The 22963-nt window shown below is 47.1% G+C and overlaps 1 protein-coding gene across 2 annotated transcripts in view; it reads right to left on the bottom strand.

The window, feature by feature from the left end:
- MLLT1 (MLLT1 super elongation complex subunit) overlaps positions 1 to 22963 on the bottom strand; it is an 870086-nt gene that overhangs the window by 621683 nt on the left and 225440 nt on the right. The gene's annotated exons all lie outside the window — the stretch shown is intronic.

The raw sequence follows: 22963 nt of genomic DNA, 5'->3' as shown, positions 1-22963 counted from the left end.
GGACCAGATGCCAGACATAATATAAAATGGGCCCAACCTTTGACATTCCATAAAGATATGTCTAACAGTTTCTTTATTCTCAGGAATCCAACAAATTCGACAATACCTACGGTCTGCTTGCAGCTTCAGACGTGCACCTGTATTAGCAAGCACTGGCACATGGTTGGTACAAATCAGTAGCCTAAACCTGTGAACTTCTGGAGGTTGGCGTCTCAAACCTGTGTATTACCGTTGAGTCTGCAGCATAACCATGAAGTGAAGCCAAATAATTATGAATCCAATCCCAACGGGCCAACTTTTTCGCAAATCTCTTCAGGACCACAAATGGTGTCCTACAGTTGAAGTCAGGGAACCAATTCACAAAGCAATATATCATCTGCTGAAGCTAACCATCACCTTTCCAGGTCCCAACAGGACTTTGTAAGACCATACGGGCCAACAAGTTGTTCTTGCCGATAGCTTGAATTCGCAAAAACAACTCTCCCCTTCGTCTTAACATCATTGCTTTCATTGACAAGAGACCCAACTCTAAAAGCAGATAAACCATCGTGGTTGACTGCAGTAAACATAACACTGCGCCAAAAGTACCCTTCAATACGGTTAAGCCAGTCCAGGTTGGCCATCTCCAGAGCTTCCAAACAATACAGTAAGGAGGGACAGAGCCACTGTTTATATAGCAGTAGAATCCCGCTCATGGTGAAGCTAGCATGTTTTCTTGCAAATCTGCTTACCAAGAATGTTAACAGCCTCGCTTTCCGGATCTTCGATTTTATTAAATTGTCATAGCTAGCGGAGAGCATCGACTCAAGTCTGAGGTATTTGTATGACAGTATATTGGATGTGTCCCAAAGGTGTTTCCATAGTTAGCCTATTAATTTTCTTAGTGGAAACCAGCATAACGTTGCTTTTTTGGGTGACTGCAGCGTGGCGCGGTCAGCGGTGCAGCTGGTCGTGGTTTGAGGGTTCTGCTTCCTCAAAGATGTCCTTGAAAGATGGATACTGGTCGATTCCTGCGCGGCGCTCCCCTCTAGCATCTTCTTGGGGCTTGTGGCGTCCTTTCAGGGTGGATGGCCCAGGGCTGAAGGGGTGTTTGCGGGCGGTGGCCTTTTCCTTTGTTCAGACGCTCTCTGGTGCTTCCCGCCTGGGGGGCTTGCTGGCGGGGCGCACGGTGTGCTGGCTGGGTGCCTGGTCTGGAGCTGCTGGACGGGTCCTCTGGGTCCGGTGTCTCCCTCTGTTCCCTGTGGGATGTTGGGGGGGGGGGGGGGTTATCTTGCTTCCCTCTTGGGGGTCCTGGCCTTCCTTCACTGGCATAAGATGTGGGATAGACTGGATCTTCGGCGGGGGTCCAGATGAGTCCTCCTTACTCCTTTTGAAGTCATTGGATGGGCTGTTGGCTGGGGGTGTGGGGGTTCATCCCTCTTTTGGGGTGATTGGTGTGGGGTAAGGCCTGCCTTGGTGGGTCGGTCCTGGGTCCCACCAACAATCTTGTGCTGTGCATGGGGTCAAAGCTAGGGTTCTCTGTGGTGGGGGGGGGGGTAATGGGTGACCGGGTATGCTCCTGGGTGGGTCCCGCCCATCATCCTGTATGTTGTGGATCGGGGTGTCTGCCTGGTTGACTGGGCACTCTGTGGCTCTTTTTCGGAGTGCAGGTCTCCCTTGGGTTTTGTGATGGGGTGGACTTCCTGTCTCCATTAGATCATGCTTCTCCACTCTTGGGGCGGTGTGGGGGTGTTAAATCGGCTCTGCAGGCGTTGCCTGCAGTCGGTGATGGGCCCGGTTGGGCCATTCGCTGTCCGTCGTGCAGGGGGGCGGGGGCTGGCTTCGGGTTGACACATTGCAACCGGATGGGTGTTGGCCCTGCCTTCTGTTGTGTCCTGCGACCGGGCCCCTTTCGCAGGCTTGCCTCGATTGTTTCTTACTGGTGTGCACTGCCGCCAGCCGAACTAGATAGTGGGGAGGCAGATTGGTAGGGCTTTTGATATTTTGATTGGGCTGCCCATGGCTGGAGGAGGGGGTGCCTTCCCCTTTCTTGAGATGCTTTGGCGTGGCTGTCGCATTGCAGCCGAGCGTGGCGGGTGGTGGGGGGGTGAGGGGGAGGTAGGAGAGATTGGCGTCTGTGGACTGTGTCCTCCCAGACTGCACGTGGCTATGCATGTTGTGCAGTGAGCAAGGTAAATGTGTGCGGAATGGCCCACACATTTTCAGGGGTTCATTCAGTTTCATTTTTTTATTTTAGGTCAGGGAGCCCAGGCAAGCGCTCACTCCCACGTGCGGATGGTCCGATTCCAAACAAGATGATTGGTAGAAGAGGACAAAGCAGGGATACTCTAGGGAAAGGGCTTGTGAGCACATGAGAAAGGGCTGAAAGGGGCCGGGTTGAAGGCAAGGACTGTTGAGAAGAATTCTCAAGAATGTGCCAATTTCCCTTACGTTTTGAGACCTACAGCAACTTTGCTGGATTTCTAGGATTTAAATTTTTACCTGGAAAGAGTGTGAGCCTTTTTTCCCCACTCTTTCATGCATTTTGATATGTGTGACTTTTGTGTTCTTTGGATATTGAGTTTTAAGACAACTCCATAGGCATCATCTTTTTCGTGTCACACAGCACCTTCAGTGCAGTGGCACAGGGGTGTCTTTCAGACTCCCCAAGGTTTAAATACCTTCTCTGGGACCTACTACTGTCTCCCAGAGCATGTAAAATTAAATTGACTTTACTAGTCTTTAAATTTACAGACCCAGCACACACCATCTTCCTATAGAGCGCTGGAGGGGTTGCCTAGCGTCCCGCCCCCCACCCCACCCCCGAGTCTAAACACTCATGTAACAGTCACATTTTATCCTTTTGTACTTGAAATGGCTGGTGGCAGTGGTTTTTAACAAACTACCATGATTTTTCCCGACCGCGAACACAGATAGCTAAAAATCGAGTCAGCCATGTTTTCAAATATGGCGCCCAAGACCTATCTGTAAAAACAGACTGCGGTCTTTTTCAGACTTTTTTCGTTGTTTCAATTAGAAAAGGTCCTTGTGTTTAACTCTGCGCGCCAAACCAGGTTTGGTCCCTTTGTTCGTTGGCCTTTGGCGGGCTTCAGTGGTGAAGCCCTCACCTGGCACCTGAGTGTCTGGGGTGGACAGGATGTGAGGGGAGGTGCCCGAAACTCCCTGTGCTTAGTCTCCTAGGAGACATCAATGCACTCTGGCACGATTGGCCGGCTGGCTGTCCGGCAAGGACAGCCATCCTGCTGTGTGAGTGACAGCCAGGATGGAATGAATGGAGGAAAAAAACTGTTTAAAAGCAGGCCTCTGGGACTTGGAAAGCAGAGTCGACCACTGGAACGAAAGAACCGAAGATGAGCTGAAGGAATACTACTGCTGCAACTCCTGGTCCAACAGTGAAGCCCTGCTGCAGATCCGAATTGCCTGAAACTCCATTGACAGAAGCACTTCAAGGTTAACTTCTTTCCTTGAGTTTGGTGGGAACAACCAACTCGTAAACCGCCTGGACACCGTCCCCATATTGGTCGAATTTTCTTCAGAGTGCTGTTGAAACTGTATAGCCAGTGGGAAGGATACCAGATCGTGGTCTTTAAGGCACTCAAACTTAAACCGACGTTTTGACAAGCTTGTGGCCTCTTCCCTGGGTAGTGCAGGAACCTCCAGACGTCGTCCTTGTCCCCACGACAAGCTCAGGAACAACGAGATCTGCAGGAAATGCCAGGAACAACTGCCTCAGCTGCAGCTCTACTTCATTTTAAAGGTACTATGCAAGTGCGGTTCAGAACTCAGTTCGGCCGCGATGAAAGTTTGTGAAACTTTCGACTTTGAAGGTTTGTCCTTCCCTAAACCAACATCTAACTTTTTGTCTGACCAACTGTAACGCTCACCTGATTCCCGTAGAGGCGCCGGTCTTGACTGGGCGTATACCATATCTTCAAAGGTGATGTGTAACACACGGCTGGCTCTGTGGGCTGGACCTCTGTGCACTGTATGTCTGGCTCGAAGGGTAAGATGTCTGCAGATAGAAAATGTGGGATTAATGAACTGGGTTATTGAATGTCTCCCTCTTCTCCACTTTCTCTTCTCCTGTAGAACCCCAAAGGTTAACGCTCTCACCTTAGGTAAGTGAACGCCGTGCTCTCGATCTGCCTCGAGGCAGGGTGCTGTAACCAGTTTCTTCACTGGATAAGGGGAGCAGGCCTCTTGACTTCAGAGGACTGCTGTCCGTCGTTTACTGCACGAACGGTAATTTTCGAGTAATTCTAATGTCTTTAAAGTCTTTAGTAATGATGTCTCTTGTTTTGCAGGGTTCCGGCGATGGCGGATGGCGGGCTGAAGTGAGTTGAAGATGGAGCCCGTGTGATGAATAGAAGCGCCTGGAAGCACGTAAGTAAGCGCTTGTTGCCTGCTTCACGATGCGCTCAAACTGTCTTTTTATTTTGCAGGTACAAGTTCAGGGCGGCTGCAGGGTGCCGGAATACCCACTGGGTTAGATGTGGAAAGGAGTAATGGCACGTGAGTATTAAAGTTCCCCAATGTCTTTAAACGCACCTTGTTTTGCCTTTCAGATGCGGGATGCAGCGCCGAAGGCCTCCGGAGCGCACGAAGAGTAGGTAAGCCTTTATCTTTCAGATGCCGGAATGCAGCGCGAGGCGTTGTTGACAGCCGATGGACCAGGTAAGTGAAGAGCTGTCACCGAAGACCGTAATGCTAACCTGTTTCTTGTCTTTATAGGTGTTGCTGAAGACTGGATTCAGGAGGAACAAGTTACTTACCTGTAACTGTTGTTCTCCAGCATGGGTCTGGCATGGATTCATATGCTCATGAATATTCCCCGTCGTCAGGCTGGGAATCCTCGGTAAAGAAAAAACCAGTATCAGTTTTGTTTCTGATCTGTCTTTCGTAGTAATAACCAATCACTGGTCTCTGCGTCATACTGACCACAGCCAATGACTGCCCTCTACCTAAGCACCGCCTCTGGCAGCCATCTTCAGATTTTTACCGCACGTTCATGTGTTGGGATCCTCGTGCTATTGCTCTCGAGCGTTAGTGCTTTTTTTCGCGCTTTTTTCACAAAAAACTTCAATTCTTTCGGTCAAAAGAGCCTCAAGCTCCACCGATCCTACATCCGATCAACGGGGACCCGTGTCGGATTCGTCTGTGCCCCTCAAGGGTGAAGATTTCGTCGAGCTACACTTCGGAGGACTCCAGAAGCTTCTCAGGCCCGGTCTCGGAGATGGCCCAGGAGAAGGGAAGCTCGACGCCCGGAAAGCTGTTCAGGGTCTGCCTTGGATGCCAGCTGCAGAACGTCTTTAAGGAAGACGAACACTCTTTCTGCCTTTACTGCCTTCATGAGGACAAAACGCACGTGGAGAAGGATTGTGCGTTTTGCGGCAACATGTCGGAACGGACCATGAAGGACCGTCATCAACGTCTCGCCAACTGGCTGGAGGGTAAGAGCCCGTCTGGCGAGAAGAAGAAGAAACCCGAGCGGTCTTCTAAGACCTTTGAGGGCGCCCCGGCGACGGGGGCCCAACATAAGGCCAAGCACCGCGAGTCCGCTGGCACCGGGAGCGCCGAACGGTCGGGCTCTACGGGCGCCAGGCAGGGCGCACCCTCCCCGGCACCATCAACCACGAGCCAACGCTCTGGGTCGGGTAAGAGGAAGGCCGAGCACCCGGCGAAGCTCCTGGAGAGGCCCCGGTCGAGCTCTAAGGCAGAGGAGGAGCGTGGCAGTGCCCCCTCCCTCAAGGATAAGGCGGTGAGCGCACCTAAGGTGGTGAAGGCCTTGATCCATCCGACCAAGCCCTCTATCGAAACGGTCGCGGCGGCCCTGGCTCAGCCTGTGGAGGCTGCGCCAGTGGTGGCGACATCAGGGCCCAGAATCTCCCTGCCTCCTCGGAGGGAGTCTTCTTTTGTGCCCATCGATAGGACCCCCGTGAAACCCTCCGTGGGGAAGAAGGGGGGGCAGGGCGTCGTCGTAGATTCGGCCTCAACCTCAGAAGAGGAGCTGATCGAGGTCTTAAGCCACGGCCTAGGCGTGGAACAAGGCCAGCCCGTCGGAATGGACCCCGACGCGGGTGACGACGACATCGTCGAGGATACCGACGGGGCCCCTGCTCGCCATAATGGCACCCGACAATGAGGATACCACCAATCACGCGCACCAAGCTTCCCGAAAAGATCATTCACTCTCTTGTCCTCACAGAGCCCAGAACAATTGTATTCAAACTGTGGGGCTGCCCTCCACCTGCTCCGGGGGGCAGAGAGGTCGTCATCGGAGAGGGGGAGGCGCAAATGCTTTGATGGAATATATGTTCTGGCATTTATGGCCCGATCAACATTTTTACTGAAGGTGTTTCTTCATCGAATACAAGTTGTGAAAGCTGGCACCCTCCAGATGCCTTGCCATACTACTCCCATCTGCCCAAGTCATCATGAGACTGGTGAGAAGCTGGCCACTCCTGACCTCGGCTGTCTGGCGATGGGCTCCGACTTGCTAAAAATCCACACGCTGCAAAAATGAATGCATACCGCAAAGGCAACCACAAAGCACTCCCTGCCCAGCACAAATGATCTGATTGCAAGCACTGGTCTGCACCCGTAACCTCAGTTGCCACTTCTTTTTATAATGTACAGGCTTTTCGTGGGACTGAAAGGCCCAAGATGCAGTTCACTTTACTCTTTGTGCTTCACTTCCAAACTTCCCAGCATGCACTTGTTTCCTCATGCTGGAGTTATTGCCAATGTTCTCTTGTTCAGTCGCAGGATTTTGTCGGAAATACAATAATACAATTATCCTAATGTCATTATCATACCTCCTTACATTGTTATTCTTTCTCGTTATCTGCAGGACTATGTTACCTCTGAAACCTTGAGGATCAGTTTTATGATGAATACGGGGTAGTATAGTAGGGGAAGAGGACACAACTCCTGCTCCGACACCCCAAGGAGGAGAATAGACACTCCAACTACACTGTACATAGTTCGTTATAATACAACACTGTACATAGTCCATTAGAATACAACAGGGAGTGTGCCGCGCTAAAACCTCAGTTCTGTTAGGCGTGGGCCTCTCGCTCCACTGTGCAGGACTCTCAAATCTAGCTGTTGCAGCCCCACGCAGGATTCCCAAAATCTAGGCATTCAGCCATACTGTGAAGTTCAGCTGCAAAACATAACCCACTAACCAAAAAGCTCAAACTTTCTGCATACTTAAATCACACAAAAAAAACTCACAACCACCTCTCGCACCGCAAGCACTTCACCGCAACACAAGCTGCACCAACAGCACATGACGTCTGACATCGCCCTGACACTCGCACCAAAGCTCAGCGCATGGTGTATATCGAGATGAAACTGCCAACAGAGCACCACTCCTCTCACTATCCTATTCCCTCTAGACCAAGCTAACCCATCCCGCCTTCTTGTTTGCATATCCGCCAGAGCGTCTTTAACATTTAACAATTCATTTTCTTTGGCATGGTTATCCAGTTCACCAAGTAAACCTTTGATACCAGCAAGTGTATGATAGAATAATATACGATAATCTGCATACAATATTGCTATAATCCTTTCCAAATTTATCCTAGGTGTCCAATTAGCAACAACCTCTAGTCTATGAATTAAATCAGCGAGGTATGATGTATGATAGGTAATTTATAACTCGCCTGTACAGGTTTTTGTAGGCGCGCCAAGACAAGGGAGGACAAAACAACGATCTTACTAAGCCATGCCTCATTCAGATCGCGCAAGTGCGAGGGAGAGGAAGAACTGCCAGTGGGGGAGGGGAGAGTGCAAAGTAACTAGTAAGTACAGCCAGGAGGGGGGTCATAAGTGCAGAGAGTCGGGACTGTAGGGTTGCAGATACAGTCCCTTAAGTGGTTGGGAGGCCCAGAGGCAGTGCAAGGACAACCGGTCAGGCAGGAGCTTGGTCCCGAAAGTTCAACGGCTGGCCAGGTAACCAGTATGCACAGTATACATTAAAGAGAAGTGGAGCCATAGTACAGCCTTCTTTAACCCCTCCATTCATACTGATTTCACCAGATAGGAAGCTCCCATTTCCTAGCCGTATCTTGGCAGAAGTATTATTATTATGAAGGGCACTACCTGTAGTAGTTAAGGGGGGCAGCCAATTTAGCAATTTCTGCCCACAGTAGGTCTCGGTTTACCAAGCCAAATGCTGACTTTACGTCCACATAGGCAAAATATAGTGGTCTCGGTTTTCTCTTTACATCAGAGATCGGCCTATCCAGAATTCTAATATTAAGACTTGTACTGGCCCCTGCTCGGAAACCCATTTGTAATGGGTGTAAGTTTATTTTCATCTATCCATGATTGCAAATGTCTGAGGACACAGGTGGCAAACACCTTTCCCGTAGATCGAGCAATGATAAACTGATAATTCTCAGGTAGTAGACCAAGTCCAGGATTGGGTTATCAGCCCCCGTCTGACATACTTTTACAAACAGAGTGCATAGCAAAACTGCCAATTTTTCTGGATCAGCCTTTAGGACAGCCATCGCCAAACCATTCGGTCCTGGGGTCAAGTTTTTTTGCCTTTGCTATGATGTCAGTTACTCTCCTCGTTAAAGTGCACCGGCCACAAGTACTTGCTACCCACCATATTTCTCCCAGGGTACCCCAGGCTATGCATTTTAGCTTCAATAAATTCCTGCCATGTTTGTTCAGGAATTGGATTTATTTTTTCCCCCATCCTTGGGATCCTTAGCCAATGAAAGGGTACACCATATTGTTCTTGGGTTTCGACTCAGTATTGCACTAAGTAGCTGTTGACATTTAATTGTTAAGCCATCTGCTGTACGCTTTTTCTGCCAGTTACGATGAGCATTCCTAGCTTTCTTAATATTAGCTGGGGCACAGTGATCAGAATTTGGCTGCAGGTTTAAGTACTACAAATCTCTGCGTAACTTAAGCTTGCCCAATTGGACCTCTATTATGAAATTGTAGTGCCCTTTTACTCTCAAACAAAGATCCTACCATTCCCTTTAACAAGCCCACCCTATTCGTCTCCAAAATCCATGTTTCGCTATCCTCAGCAGTACAGGTAATTTGTATCAATTATATCAACAAGCTCATTGCATGCCTTCCTTATACTGCCTGCATTCCAGCAGAAACCGTTTCCTCCCCGATTTACTTCAAGGTCCCCTGGGCCCCTATCCCGGCCTCCCCACCCTATTCCTTCTAGATAGATTTTCAGAAGAGAGTGGTCACTGTTGAAATAACACTTAAAAGGAGGTAGCACACTAAAAATAAAAATGGACTATTCTAACAAATATAGTCCAATGTTCCTCGTTTCGCAACCATAGTCCAAGTCGACATGCCAGTAATAATATTCGGTAGGTGACCATTCAAGGGCGTAAGTTCCCACTCTTACGAAATGAAGCCACTCACGGCCATTGACAGTTTTTTAATGACAAGTTATTCTTAATAAGTATGTGGGGGAAATTTGACAGAGGGGGCATGACCGCATCTTGCATACAGGTCGCCTCCCAAAAGAACATCGGAATCTGGATCGTCCACCCAAGACACAATTAGCTCATCTATAATCAAACATTTACTCCGTTTTATCCACACCTGGCGGGTTGTATATACACACAATTAACTTTCTTTTCAGGATGCCCTCCCAAACCAACCCTACTTCAACAGCCAAGACATTCCCCTCTACATCCAACGGCATGACTCTCGTCTGACTCCCCCCTATTAACAGCCCACCAAAGGGGCATCCTATTGGTCCCTTTTTTCGCAGGGGCCTGATGTATCGTAATGCCATCAATGTGGAAAGGGTTTCATAACTATGTTTCCTGTACTAGGAAAATACTAGAATTTACAAGGAGGTCCAAGGAGCCACTACCAGATGCAAAATGGGACTGGCCTTGCGTGTTCCACAAAATTAAGTTCAATCGTGGGGTAAGAGCACCTGGTATAGCACTCTTTAGCCAATTTCAACCTTGAATATTGTCAAAGCTTGGAACCCCCACATTCTTTCGATGGCAACCCAGGCGACTGCTTAACCACTTTAGAACACAAACTTTATGAATACCCTTAACACCAGAGGGAACATCCAACTTGTACCTAAGAAATTCCAATCAAACTGGGCCCATAACAATGATGCAGTAGATGGCAAAGAACAATTGATTTTTGTCCTGTCATCGTACTTCAAGCCCAAAGGTTGTACAAAGTCAGTATCGTGTGCATTAAGAATACAAAGCGAAGGGACCTTAACAAATAGCTTCAGCAAAACAGAACTATTTATGATTTTCCTGTTGACTTCAAGCGACGCCTGGGTGATGGTTACTACCCAGCAGTCTAGTACAGAATAGGGAAACGAAGGGGGGGGGGGGGGAGGTTCGCTTGCTCAGCCGTTCTCTCCTGCGCCATATCCTGCAATTGCACATTAGTAGGCAGATTTATTTGGCCAGGTGATATATTGCTAATGACAGCCAGGCTCTGCATTCATCTGTGGCGCTAGTAGGAGCTTCTTTAACAAAATGGCTTGACAATTGTTAGTCTTTTAGAAGCCAGCTGGTTAGAGTTCCCACACTTTGATGAAGGCGTTTTTTCGACTGCCTTTCTTCTGGCTTTTTTTGACTGGGACGAACATCCGTAGTGGAAACAATTGTGGAATTTAAAGGTTGGGTAGCTAAGCAAATTGGCAGAACTAGTCAATTATTAGAAGCTTTGACTGTGCGTAATAACTGACTCTTTAAGTGCCTTTCCTTACGAGAAGGATAATTGAGGGGAAAATAAAACAGTCATCTACAGCATTGGCGGGAGCACCCACCTCCTGAGATTCAATTGTTATGAGCTCTGCCTCTCTTTTGTCTCATCTCACATCCACAGGTAAATTCATGGGCTCCATATTACTCTTGGGATGCAATCCTTCGAGCAGAGGATTTACCCCTGTGTCATCACTTCCTCTTGGATACGCCTGCACAATTCTGCTCCTCATGCAGAACTTGTGCACTAGTATGTTCAGTCTCTGTATTTTTCAGATGCTGATTAGCTTCCTGTTTTTTGGTGAAGAACATGGAGATTTATTTTGTTTTAAGCGAAGGCATGTTGGGTAAATCGGGGGATATATTTTGCTGCGCAATTTCAGGAATCTCTTCAGTTGAACAGCCCGCCCCCTGCATCGGAATGCGCTTTATCCATTCATTTTTGCTTCCTTAACTTGTAATTTCGGGCTTTGGGGGGTACTTTGCCCCGGTATAATTGGTTTCCACAGAAACTGGTTAGAAGTGACAGTTAACAATAACTGCTTTTGTCCCACTAGGCTCCGCTTTGAACTCCTACTTAAGACGACAATACTCAATCTGAAGGTGAGCGGTATGATGCAAACGAATAGTCACTTACTTTACAATTGTAGGCGAAAAAAGCACAGCTGCAAGAGTGAGGAGGTCTCTGAGTTTATATTGGTCCCAACAGCTGTGGAGTCGCCCCACTGCCGCCACGGAACACAGAACGCTCTTTTTCGACAGGGGGCGGTGTGTGCCGTTCTCGTTGAGTTGATGTTCCTAGAGGGCCTCCGTTCGACTGTCGACATCAGTGTAAATAGCACAAGCGGCGCCCGTTGACTTCAGTTCTGTTTTTACCAACCTCATGAAGAGGAATTATGCAGCATACTAAAGACTGTAGGCTCACAGAAAACGTAAAGTGTAAGAACACGTAAATTGTACGGTGGGGTAGGCTGGGAGGGGCGATGAGGAATACGTGGGAGGAACATCCAACCGAAAGAAGGTTACCACGGGGTAAGTAACTTGTTATTCAAATGGATTGTGTCCTCCCACGTATTCCTCATCCTATGATAGACTCACAAAGTAGTAATCATTTGGTGGGGGACTACCAATTACATTTTGTTCTAATAATGGACGGAATGAAGGATTGCTTTTGCAAATTGTCCTCCCAGGCAGGAGGACGAAAGGACGAATCCAGGCAGTAATGCCTCACAAAAGTATGAATAGACAACCAAGTGGTCGCTGAACAAATGTCTTCGATTAGGACACCTCTTTGAACAGCAGACGTTGCAATGCCCCTTGTGGAATGTGCGCTTAGGCCTTACGGCGGGTCCTTAACCGCTAATCTGTAGCATTCACCAATAACCAGGAAGATCCATATGGATATGGTTTGCTTAGTAACAGCTAGACCCAAATTGGGGCCGGTATAGCCAGTGAATGATAGGTAATTTTGGTGAAATTTTGCCATTCTGGATCTGTAAAAACAGAGACCTTTTTGGGTCCAGTTTATGTAATCTTTCCTCCTCCTTTCCCAGATGGGGTGGTGGATAGAAAGTTGGTGAAGTAATTTTTTGCCACAAGTGGTAGTTGGGCACTGCCTTCAGCAAGAAAGAGGGTATCACTTTAAGAATAACCTTGTCTTTACGGAAAGCTGTACGAGGAGGTTTACAGGAAAGGGCCTGCAACTTGCTTACCCTGCAGGCTGACGTTATAGCAATAAGCAAAACAGTTTTTAAATGTCAAAAGTCTTAATGGGCATGAGGGTAAAGGCTGACAAATGCATGTCAAACATCTTTAGATCCCATACAGGGACATTGAATGGAACTGGTGGAAATACATTAGTAAGCCCTTTTAGGAATTGAACAATCAGAGGGATCTTAAAATAGGAATCCTCCTCTGAAGAGCACTTTAAAATAGATTGCGTCGCCAGGTAACCTTTAATATTTCAAATCTGGAGGCCCAGATTTGCCAAATGCAACAAAATGGAAAGCACCATAGGTATGTCACATAGAAAGGGGTCCACATTCTTATCTCTGCGCCAGCTGCTGAACTTGTTCCAACAGCGGTACAAAGATTGTGTTGCTGGCCTTCTGTTTGAATGCAAAATCTCCATTACGTCATGCGGGAGGTCCGAATCCTTGTATCTCAACCTTTCAGAAACCATGCGTGAAGGCTGAGTGTCTTGACCTCTGGATGGAGAACTCTGTCTTCCTCTTGCGAGAGAAGATCCTCTCCGTGGAAGACGCATTGGAGGGCAGATGGACATGTCCAGAAGGTCCGGCTAAGAGGACCTCCTGGCCCAATCCAGAGCAATTAGGATCACGGATTTCCCAAACTTTCTCAACCTCCTGATCACATGAGGAATGACAGGGACTGGAGGAAACGTGTACAGGTGTGGAAATTACCAGTCCACCATGAACACATACCCTAGAGCTCCTCTTGGAGGAAATTCCCTGGAGCAAAACAGTTTGCACTTCCAGTTGACACTGGTTGCAAACAGATCCACTTGAGGGGTTCGCCAAAGGGTGAAGATCTCTTGAAGGACTTCCTGAGCTGGTTCTCACTCGTGGGAAACTGCTCTGTCTGCTCCGAGTGTCCGCCCCTGTGTTCTCCGTGGCTAGGTGAACTGCTCACAGGGAGATTCCTTCTTGAAATGCCCAAACCCAGAGCTGCATTGCCTCACTGCAGAGTGGTAGTAACCCTACACCCCCTCTCTTGTTGAGGTAGTACATGGCCACTGTGTTGCCAGTCATTATCAGGACATTCTTTCCCTGTACAGGAGGGCAGAAAGGCCTTCAGGGCAAGTCTGAATGCCCTCATCTCCAAAAGGTTGATGTGTAGTTTGGACTACAATGGAGACCAACAAACGCTGACTGTCGGATCATTGGTGTGGGCTCCCCACCCCATGAGTGAGGCATCCGTCACTACCGTTGCCTCCGGCCATGGCTGCCAAAAAGATTCTTGCAAGCCCACCACAGAAGGTCCTTAGAGACTCTGCTCTGAACTTTCAGGTGGTCTGACATTCTGCCTGAAAACTGGGACCATTGAGTCCTGAGAGCCCATTAGAGGGATCCAATTCTCAGGCGAGCCTCTGGCACCAGGAAAATGCAGGATGCCATGAGACCAATCAACCTAAAAAAAAATTAAAAAATGAAAATCGAAGGCCTGAAGATGCTGGGCACTCTAGAATTTGGTAACCATCTGCAGAATGTGTTGAGCTCTCACTTCGGGTGACGAGGCTTTCCCAGAAGAAGCATCCAGGTCTGCTCCAATGTATTGGAGTCTTTCAGATGGTATCATGTGAGACTTCTTGTAATCAAGGGAGAAGCCCAGTTTGTGGAGTGAGTGGCAGGTTACGCTGAGATGTTCCTGGGTTTGTTCGGGTGAATGAGCACTGATCAGCCAATCATCCAGGTGGGGGTAGACGTGACCCCCCCACTCCTGATACTCGCTGCCACCAACGCCATCAACTTGGTGAAAACCCTTGTGCCGAAGTTCAGCCCGAATGGCAGAACTTGAAACTGATGAGAAAGCCAACTGCGAACCTCTGGTACTCTGTGCTCCAGATGTAAAGGCACATGAAAGTAAGCATCCTGAAGGTCCAATGATACCATCCAGTGTTGAGTTGGAGAGCCTGAAGGATTTGGGAAAGGGTAACCATCTTGAACTTGTCCTTCCTGAGCAACTTGTTCAAGTTTCTTAAGTCCAAGATGGGTCTCAAACCTCTGTCCTTTTTTGGGGATCAGAAAGTATGGGGAATACCAACCCTTGGTACTTTCATGTACATGTTCTATTGCACCTTTCTCTAACAGGGTCAAAATGACCTGGACAAGGAGCAGATCTGGAATTTTGAAAGACTTGTTCCCCGGTGGATGATCAGAAGACCTTTTTTGGAAAGGAAGGCAGTAACCTTGGGCCACAGTTTCCAGTGCCCAAGCATCTGAAGTAATGCCTCACCATTTGTTCAGATGCTGAGTAAGTCTGCCTCCCACCGGGGTCTTGTGAGTCAAGGTCTCAGAGTGGTTTTTAAGGCAGCTGAATCAGCGGCTGTTGGTAAAGCTGCCGCTGCTTGGGTTGGCTTAGCTCCTCGTCCACCTAGAGGGAATCTTCTCTGACCGGTGTGTCCTCTTCCTCTTCTAAATGAGTAGAATCGAAAGGACTTGCACCTTCAGGAAGATGAGCCAGAGTAGGGGTGTTGAGGTTGTCCAATGGCAGCGCTAAGGGATTTAGCTGCCTCCTTTGGGCTCCAGCTTTTCTAAACTCATCCGCCTTGCACCCAAACAGGCTTGAGCCATCAAAGAGCATGTTGAGTAGTCTAGCTTGCACATCGGGTGCAAACCCGGACATCCTCAACAACGCAAATCTGTGTAACCCTATGCTAGCTGCCATGGATCTGCTGATGCGGTCTGCAGTATCCAGACCTGACTGGAGACATTCTTACCATCCTTGAGGATTGCCAGGAAGCTGTCTCTTTCCTCTCCTTCCGGGTTGTGGTCAGCTGCCATGTCACATTTGTTTATTTTAATGCCATACAGCCATCCATAAAATCCTCTCGCCCAGGCATCCACCCTTATCCCCAACAGGAGGGATGGCAGGGTATGCCGACTGCTTGGTAGATATAGCAGCCTGAACAACCAAACTTTCTGGTGTTGGATGTTTATTCAGATACTCTGGGTCACGGTTTGATCTATTTTATGGCACCATTTTTATCTACTGCAGCTGCAATTTCTGGTGTCCCCCCAATTTGCAGAGACCCTTTTCTGTAATGCAGTGTGAAAAGGCAAAATTGGATCTTTCCGAGGACCCTGGTCCAAGATGTCTTGTCATGTTACCTTGTTCAAAAGAGAGTAGGCCTGCTCCAGCCTAAAAACTATAACCTTACCCATTGGTTTTCTATATGAGGAGTCAGCATGTTCAGTTGGATCTGGTTTGCCAAACTAAGTCGGGAGAGGTAGGCTGACCGAAGGCTTTCCTATAAGTGCCTTAATCTTGACTCATCAGAAATTAGCTCTGCTGATGCATTAGGGGTGCTGAATTGTAGCCCAAAAGGTGGTGTGTTATCAGAAGGTTGACCTTCCTCAAAGATGGCTGATAAAGACTTCGGCCCTCATTACAAGTTCAGCGGTAACCATGGCGCTATTGGCGGCATGGCTGCCGCCGAAGTCGCGTCGGGGTCCGGGTCCCCGGAATGAGGACTTACCGGGCCATTCCGAGTTTGGAAGGCCCAGTAATTCCTCCCTCCGAGGACCCGGACACGGTCCTTCCCCATTCCAATTTCAGCCCCCATAGGGCTGAATGGGAATGGGAGAGGGAGCAAACAACGGGCCATTACGAGATGGCCCGTTGTCTGCTCCCTCTTCCCCTCGCAGGACCCGGTAAGCACACCTGGTTTTCCCAGGCGTGCTTACCGTGTCCCGCGAGGAGAACTTGTAATGCGATGGTACGGAGTGAACGGCGCTGGCACCTTTTACGGCGCCGTTCACTCCGTAACGCCAGGGTCGTAATGAGGCCCTTAGTCTTTTTTAGGCAAACATTTGAAAACCTGTTCCTGTACCACCACTGGCTCTGACAATTTCAAAGTAATTGTAGACAAGGACTTCAAAATCGGGATTGCTTTAGTCAGCGTCTACTTCGATACCGGGGTCGAAGGCTCCGTTGCCAGAGTCAGCGAAGGCATCGACTTTGTCGACTTCTTGTGCTTCTTCGACCATACCTTCGATGGGCTGGGTTCCTGATTCGAAGCCCTCAATGGTTTCTAGATGCAGAACCGGCATAAGGCTCGGTTTTTCCCTATTGTCTTTTTGCAGATTGACAAGGGCATGGGGTTTCTGCTTGTCCTTGAAAGGGGGGGAGGGAGGAGGGGTTTGAGGCTGCATTCACGAAGATTTTAATTATCTCACTATGAAATGCATCCTATTTAGTGTGATCGACTTTGATCGAGACTGCTTTGAGTGTAGGGATTCTTCGATGTAAAAAAAGTCTGTCTTAACTCTTTGAAGGCAACCTCCCCACCGCCAATTTACCTTTACGCTCCCGGAGAGCCTTTTTGGTCATCCCCTGACAAGAGCCATAGTTGCAGTACGGCGCCCGGAAATCAAGACACCACAGACGTACGGTGGGGGGGTTGGTGAAAGACCTCTTTGATCCACAGTCTTGGCATTTTTTGAAGCCCGACTTTGGCGCTGATGGTGCAGAAAAACACATTTTCGAACTCGATTTCACAGAGGAACCGAAGCGTGCAGTAAATCTCTCAAAGCGTTAGCTCAGAAAAACGGAACTGACGCCAACGGGTGCTAGGTGCGCAACATATATTGATGACGTAGACAGTCGAACGGAGGCCATCGAGGGACATTGACGAGAACGGCACAGCGAACCCTGTCAGAAAAAAAAAAAAGTCCTTAGCAGTTGGTGCTAGCGAGATAATTATCATAAGATGAGGAATACGTCGGAGGACAATCCATTTGAATATGCCACATTGCTTTTTCAGTCTTAGCAGATGGACTGCTGTTCTACTTGTGGTTAAAACCAAATATGACCGATTACTTTTAAATAGCTTACTTTGAACTGGTCCCCGTTTTAGTTCTCATTCATGGTAGAGCAACCAAGCTTGCTCATGTTTCCTACATTCCATTTTAGAACCATGCCAAGAGATTTATCATGATGGAAACATCACTGGAAAGATTTTGTAACTACCAGCTTGATAAAAAACAGGTCATGTTATTTGAACAGGAGCACGTTGGTCCCCCTTAAGAGAAAGCAGAAATGCCTGAAAGAAATTAATGGGGTGGTGGTGGTAAATTGCTTTGAACTCCCAAAACAAAGGAAGATGGTTGATCATCGACATCCCAGAGGTCATACATTCACTGGTCAGTCAGGGTTGCTCCCGACTAAAATTGGAAGGGATCCATCATGAGAGATGAGGGTTCCAGTAGCTGGAAGGTAGGCGGTTCACCGGAATAGCCAATGCCCACTTCGAACACCTTTGAAAACTGATACACAATTGCAGCTGCGAATTCTGACTCAAGCTGCTACAAAAACTGAGTAGGGGGGGGAGCTCGAGTACCCAAGCAAGATGGTCGCAAAATCTTCACCGGCATCCGGGGCTGTGGAGACACTTGCGCAAACCACACTAGTGGGGCCGCAGAAACACCAGACTCCTGGCTGGATCGCCGACAAAAACCCATACAGTGTCTAATGAGGGTTCCACTGAATCAGCATAAACCCTGCCGGGAGATAACTCTGTTAGGCAGAGGGGGCGCGGTTAGGGATAATTTTCCTTTCTCGTGCCAATGCCCCCCAATCTGAACCCCCTTGACACCCAAGCACTTTTGCAGGACTTCTAGGATTCTTGGTCTTCCTTCACTGTCCTGAGTGAGTAGGCCTGTTTACCACTCTATTTTTGCTTTTAATGGAATCATGCTTTCCTTCATGTATTTCACTACAGGCATCTGTAATAAATTGTTGCAGCAGACAACATGCTATGTGCAGTGTTGCTGGTAAATCCCTTGGGCTTTCCCTCCTATTCTTTATTACTTTTTCCTTAGAACGTCAGTTCTTAAGGATACCTTTCTTTTTGTGGGATCAGCACACACCGTCTTATGTGGAGTGTGTCGGGGCAACATTGTAACTCATTTTCCACTGCTCCTGTAACTTTTATAGTTACAGTAACAGACAAACCTAAATGACTGGTGGCAGTGGATCCCGTTTTACCATGTTTTGTGTTACTCGCAGGTTGTTTCTGTAGCTACAGTACAGCAGCCATCGGTTACCATTTTCCCAAAATGTCCCCAGTCTTTTATCGCCATTTTTCATTTGTGTATTCCTTCTTTGAGTTTTGCCTTTGGCGGGATCCCTTTGTGAAGCCCGCCAAGGCTCCAGTGTGTCCGCTGAGGCAGGAAGTGTGGGAGGAGCCTGAAACTTCCAGGTCCTTTGTCTTCGGGTATGCCCGGCTGAAATCAGTTTGAACTAGAAAGGCTAGCTGTCCTTCGAGGACAGCCAACCCCAGGTGATTGACAGGTCAAAGGACTGGATGGGTTCCTGCATAAAAGGAGAGGCTTTTGGGACAGAAGGCCAAGTCGACCATTGGACTGGAAGCTCCAAAAAAGAAGACCAGAGACGCCTGCACCTCCAGTAACCGCAGAAGCACCGCTGAAGTACTGCAGCTGCCGTGACCATGATTTTGAATTGACATGAAAGCTCCACCGACAACGACTTCCTCCTCTGGGCTGGTGGGCATAACCAGCCTCAAGCCATTTCATTTGAGCTGTCCCAACATCCTGTGACCTATTGCCTTGCCGTTGACAAATCTCACTGAACTTTGGAGGCATCCATGTGGACATCCAGAAGCACAAATCCTCTCCTCAGTGTCCCCTCACCAGAGGGCAAGACCGAGAAACAAAGAAGGATCCAACCAGCAGTGATCGTGAGCTACTGGTGCTGAGCAAAAGGCACCAAAACCACAAAGCGATGTATGAGTAAGAAGAATTCTTTGCTGGAGAGTCCCTCTCTCGACTACTGCTGCAGGAGTCCATCCTCTTCCGCCATCACAACAAAGAACTTGGAGACCGGGTTTTGCAGCAGTGCATCAGCTTCTTAACGCTCAAGGTACTGCAAGGCTCTTGGTAAACTTACCTGAAGCCGTTTGTGTCGCTCCTTTTCTTTTTTTCTAAACTTTATTTATACATTTAGAACTTTACAGAAGCAATAGAAGATAATACAATATCTCAAATGCACAAGGTGATACTTATTCACCCATAATTTCCTAAATAAATCTTTAAGTAGTAACAGAGGGGAACTGAATACAGGGAGTAAGGTGACAGAAGGTAAAGGAAAGAAATAAAATGAAAAAACAAAGCAAAATAATAAACCTAGAACACGATCAAATATTTTAAGCGTAGAGATCATTAAATGCACCCCATATCCTCTCATATTTATCAAGCTGATCTTTTGCTTTAAAGGATATTTTTCTTGGACAAAAGGGGCAAACTCTGCAGCCAGTCATCAATGTTAGGAGAGGTATCACTTTTCAAAAATTTCAAAATCTGCTTCTTGGGTAGCAAAAGAGCTCTGTATATCCAAAACAGTTTACTTGTAGTTAAACCAATATTTGAAGGCCGTAAACCTAACAGCAACAAGTGGATCTCTGGGTATAGAGAGATCCAGAACCAACTCCATCCTCTGGAAAACACCATCCCAGAATAATTGTATTTTACCACATAACCACAACATGTGGAGTGCAGTGCCCACCTCCCTATTACAGTTCCAACAACAGTCCACATTACTCAATTTACTCATTCTCATCTTCCATGGGGACCAATATAAATAATGATTAATTCTCTGTTGTGTATATCTCAAATCTAAATCCACTTTGTAATTATCGTGACCTGCACATATGTGGCTCCAATCAATATCCAACAATGTGCAACCTAAATCTGAATCCCAATTCCCTCTACCACACTGCGATGGTAACTTAGATGCAGAGGGTGCAATCAATTCATACAGAGTAGATGCAGACAAGGGCACAGTCTTTGAGAGAACAAAAGTTGTAGGCGTTGTAGCATTCAACAGCAAGAATAGTACAACAAAAAGGTCCCGCAGAACATTATATTGAAAAATTTCAGACGCTTTCACCTTATACTTAAAGCGCAGAAACTCAAAATCAACCATATTCTGACCATCATAAACCTGTCCAATCTTCCATATACCAGCTCTCTGTCACGAGACCCATGACAAGACACGGTTATTCTGTTTCACAGCCTGGTTTCTCCATAAACTAGAATCTGCACACAATAAGTATTTCTCCTCACGACTCTCATTACTTTTACGCCATTCCTTCACAAAGTGCTTTACAAAAGGCGGAGTGGTACCAACAGACAGTCTCTTATCCATGAAGAAAAGAACATCCGGTGGGACCGGAGAAACCGATTCCTCTATTTTAATCCAACCTGCATAAGTACTGCGATCAGACATCAACCAATGATGCAACGCGCGCAGCGTAAATGCAGAGTGATAGCGCTTTATGTCGGGAAAACCAAAGCCGCCTAGCTTCACTGACTTATAAAGAACATCTTTCGGAACTCTCGCTCTACTTCCTTCCCCTCACACAAACTTTTCTTTATTAGCACTGTTTCTACTGTTTGGCTGTTCACCCACTTTCAGTCCCCCCCAGGCCTAACAGCCTGTGTCCCTCCAGCAAGGCTTCTCCTAAGCCCCTAAACTTTTACAAACACCAACTAACTTGTTACTTACGCTAAGATGATTTGCATCACAACTATCGCATTCCTATTGACTTGGGCATTGCTGGTGTCCTAACAGTAAATCCTCTGAACTTCTTGACTTGGGTAATGCTCGTTTCCCTCTGAAACCTGAACTGAAGAACTCCTAGTTAGGGAACCAACTGCCTAAACCTTATAAGAGTTGCTACTGGTATTGCTTACCTGTGATTGTTACTCTTTACATTCTGGAACTCACCTAAACTTGAATAATGGAGTTAATTAAAAATAAGTACTTTTACTGACCTGAAGTCACTGTGTGTGGATAAGAAAAGTATATAACAATTGACTAACCTGCTTTATTCCTCTTCCTATTCTAAACTTATGTTTGATGTTGCTATTTGAAAAACTTCCTTTAGCTTCTAATTGCCTTATGTATATAGAAAATAAATCAGAATTATTTATAGAACTTTGGAACTATGTATGTTCTGATTTCTTTGTACTGATTTACAGCTCATATTCCTCCTCCCAAGATAAGCCTGGCTGCTCGGCCAACCTTGGGTAGTACAGACCTATATTAGAGGTTGGGGCCCTAAAACTAAGGGATAAGTCTTGTAGAGTCCAATACTAATTGGAAAACATACCAAAAAGGCGCAACACTAGTGAGAATAGTGCAAGGTTGATGCTAACACGCATTTACATTGATACATCTGTAAAGCGCCTTACGACCGTCAGCATACAGGCGGTAACATAAAAGACGAGGCACAGCAACATCGCAGAAACACCAAAATACAAGGACTATGTACTGTGAGTTGTCAGAAATGCGAGGCGGACCACGTAAAGTTGTCAAAAAATGACTTCTTATTAAAGGTTGGATGAACGCCAAAGTATCCCTACCTAGACAAGGATTTCCCTGCCTAACAAACTAAAACACTATGCCTGTTCCTCACACTTATACATATAACAAAATGAATAAGGAAATACATTACAGTTCAAAATAACAGATAATTGAATTCACAATGCAACCACAGTCTCTCTTCACTACCTGGGCAAATTCCCATTCCACAGATTTAAAAGTTCAAGTAAAGAACAAGGACATTCTGGATTTCAATGAAAGTTCCACCACAGTCATATGTCACTTCAACTTGTCAACGTAAAGTTCCAACACAAAAGTATAAGGCTTTTCCCTCCTCGAACAAGTTTAGTTCCTAAAAAGCAGCAATAATTGTCCTGTTCGAGATGATTTTTACCACAACAAATAAATTGCAAAGAAATATAGTCTCTCAGCAACCGCTTTACTCAGCTTTTCTTTCAGGACTATACACCACAAATGGTCTGTCAGAACCAATCCATTGCACTTCACCAACTTCCACTGGGTTTATTTCCATGCCAGGCTCACTTCTCCAAAGGTTTGTCATGCGGGTATTCTACCCTGCCCAAACAACCTTTCAAAACAGTACCTTTGGTTTAGCTCAACTGACAAGAGGTTCCCAAAATATTACAGTGTTAAAAAAGGGCAGCCTTTTTGCCACTCTCGTTTTCCCACCACACCAGAATCCAATGAATGCCAAGGATAAGCATTGTTCTGCTTCTCCCCAGTTTTTGGCAATGTGAGCTTCTACCAGCTTACAGTAAATGTTGGGCAAAGTATCAGTGATCATTCTCCCTGTGTGGAACTTCATTAGCACCCCTCCACCCCTTCTGCTGTTGGGAATGTTGACTGAATTGCTCTTACCCAAGTTTCAGTCCCTCTAGACTTGGGCAATACTTGTAGGTCTCAACTTTCAACAATAATGCACCCTTGGTTTGCTGGGTTTTCCACAGACTTGCACCTTTAGCATTTTGCTGGGTTTTCCACATACTCGCACCTTTAGCATTAGAATCATTCACCTTGGTTACAAAATGTAGCTTTTCATTAGAGTGTTGAATTCACCTTGGGAAACACTTTCACCTCTACACGAATACCACGTCTGCTCAATATTTCGGTATTCAAATTTG

The sequence above is a fragment of the Ambystoma mexicanum genome, chromosome 1p (assembly GCF_040938575.1).
Source record: "Ambystoma mexicanum isolate Mex_15411 chromosome 1p, UKY_AmexF1_1, whole genome shotgun sequence".
NCBI lineage: Eukaryota > Metazoa > Chordata > Amphibia > Caudata > Ambystomatidae > Ambystoma > Ambystoma mexicanum.
This window is presented reverse-complemented; position numbering and strand designations above follow the sequence as displayed.